The following is a 2,688-nucleotide window of genomic DNA, read 5'->3' as shown; positions in this document are numbered from 1 at the left end:
AACCCCCAAGCCCTAAAAAAAAAATCTCTAAAAAAAAAAAAAAAAAGAGGAAACCTGAGGATGCCTTTTGTGTCATGGGGATAACAATGATTGACCTTTTTCCATGAGACTCCTGGAATTTTATCTTTGGACAGGCCTCTTTGACAGATGGTGTGGGGATATTCAGTTTTGCCAGGTATGGCAGTGATCTTTATAGCTACACTATGAAGGCAAAGTGAAGAAGCCTCAGAAAACTTCAAGTGACTATTTAATTTTTGATAACTATCATGTTCCTGAAATAACTGGTATTCTGCTGCTTCGATCTTGTAAGACTTTAACCCATGAGATTGGACACGTATTTGGACTGCGCCACTGCCAGTGGTTCGACTGCCTAATGCAGGGTTCCAACCACTTGGAGGAGGCAGACCAGCGTCCTCTCAACCTCTGCCCCATCTGTCTGTGCAAGCTGCAGTGCACTTCAACATCGTAGAGTGATACAAAGCACTGGTGAGATGGATCAATGATGAGTCTGCTGACACACCTGGAGTGACTCCAAAGCATACTCATGAGGATAATGTGAATCTGCCGAAACCCATTGACTCTTTTAAGGAATAGAAAGGGTGAATGATAAAATGCCTTGCTGTCCTCCAGAAATATGGACCTTCAAATAGGAGCAACTAAAATAAATACTTGAATATCATAAAAAAATAGACATACAAAACATCATTAAAGGATACTATGAACAACTATATGCCAAAAAACAAGACAATCTGGATGAGATGGACAAATTCCTGGACACATATAATCTACCAAGATTGAGCCAGGAGGATACAGAAAATCTGAATAGGCTGACAACAAGCCAGGAAATTGAAGCAGTAATAAATAACCTCCCAACAAAGAAAAGCCCTGTTTCTTATCACTTCATATCTGAATTCTACAAAACTTTCAAAGAAGAGTTAAATCCCATACTGCTCAAGTTATTTCTAAAGATCCAAAGGGTGAAACTCTCCCTGATTCATGCTATAAAGCCTCCAGCACCCTTATCCTTAAAACAGATAAGGACAGGACAAGGAAGGAAAACTACAGACCAATATCTCTGATGAATACAGACGCAAAGATTCTCAACAAGATACTAGCAAATTGTATCCAACAACTTATAAAAAAGATAATACATCATGATCAGGTAGGCTTTATTCCAGGAATGCAGGGTTGGTTCAACATACACAAAACCATAAATATAATACACCATATTAACAGGAAGAAAGATAAAAACCAGGGACCAGCAGTTGGTGTAATGGCTATGTCGCTGGACTCCCAAGTAGTTGACCACGGTTCGAGTCCTGGACCCAGTGGCTTAAACTCACGCCGGGCACGTGTGCGTGTGTGCCCAGGATCCCAAGAGGAGAGTGGAGGAGAAGGGATTGCGGCATGACAATCCGCCCCCACGGGGGTGTGTGATTTCTTGCTTTCTGTCTCTCTGTCTCTGTCTTTCTGGTGAGCGCACGTGCCCTACAGCAAAAATCTCTCCTAAAAAAAAAAAAAGATAAAAACCATATGATAAAAAGCATTTGATGAGATACAACATGCCTTCATGATCAAGACTCTCAGTCTCAGCAATATCAGCATAGAAGGGTCATTTCTCAACACAATAAAATCTATCTATGAAAAACACACAGTGAACATCATCCTGAATGGAGAAAAGCTGAAAGCTTTTCCACTAAAAACAGGTACAAGTCAAGGATGAACACTTTCACCACTCCTTTTCAATATAGTACTGGAAGTCTTCGCCAACACAATCAAAAAAGAGGAAAAAAATAAAAGACATTCAAATAGGAAAAGAAGAGGTGAAACTCTATTTGCAGATGACATGATTATATACATATAGACCCAATGGTATCCATTAAAAAAAAAAAAAACTCTACATGTAATACATGAATACAGTAAAGTTGCGGGATACAAAATTAACATACAGACATCTATAGCATTTCTGGATATGAACAAAAGGCAGACTGAGATAGAATTGAAAAAAGTAATTCCATTTACCATAGCCACAAAAAGTATAAGATACTTAAAAATAAATCTAACCAAAGTAGTTAAAGACCTCCATAGGAAACCTATGAGAACTCTAAAAAAAGAAACTGAAAATGACACAAAAACGTGGAAGGACATCCCATGTTCTTGGATTGAAAGAATTAATATAACCAAAATGGCAACTATACCCAAATAAATCCACATATTTAATGCAATCCCCATCAAAGTACCAGACATATTCTTTACAAATCTAGAAAAGACAATCATAAAATTTGTCTTGAATCATAAAAGACCCTGTATTGCCAAAGCAATTCTACACAAGAAGAGTGTTTTTCATTCCTGCACAAGAAGAGTGAAGTGGGTGGCTTCTAACTCCCTGACCTAAAAATATACTACAAAACTATAGTAATCAAAACAGCATGTTACTGGCACAGAAACAGACAGGTAGACCAATGGAACAGAATAGAGTCCCCAGAAATAAATTCCCAAACATACAGTCAACTGATTTTTGACAAGGGGTACCAGTCAATCCAGTCAGAAAACGAAAACCTGTCCAGCAAATGGTGCTGGAAAAACTGGTTATCTACCCACAGAAAGTTGAATCTGAACTCCTGCCTCTCACCTCTGACAAAAATTAAGTCAAGGTGGATCAAAGATATAAACCTAAGACCTCAAACT

At 38.4% G+C, this 2,688-nt stretch overlaps 1 pseudogene; it reads left to right on the top strand.

The window, feature by feature from the left end:
- Positions 1-667, top strand: part of LOC102483701 (archaemetzincin-2-like) — a 1,381-nt pseudogene extending 714 nt beyond the window's left edge.
- The last annotated feature ends 2,021 nt before the right edge of the window (positions 668-2,688 follow it).

This window comes from Tupaia chinensis, unplaced genomic scaffold (genome assembly GCF_000334495.1).
Source record: "Tupaia chinensis unplaced genomic scaffold, TupChi_1.0 Scaffold000037_13, whole genome shotgun sequence".
NCBI classification, from domain to species: domain Eukaryota; kingdom Metazoa; phylum Chordata; class Mammalia; order Scandentia; family Tupaiidae; genus Tupaia; species Tupaia belangeri.
The sequence above is the reverse complement of the archived record's forward strand: the minus strand, read 5'-3'. Positions and strand labels throughout refer to the sequence as shown.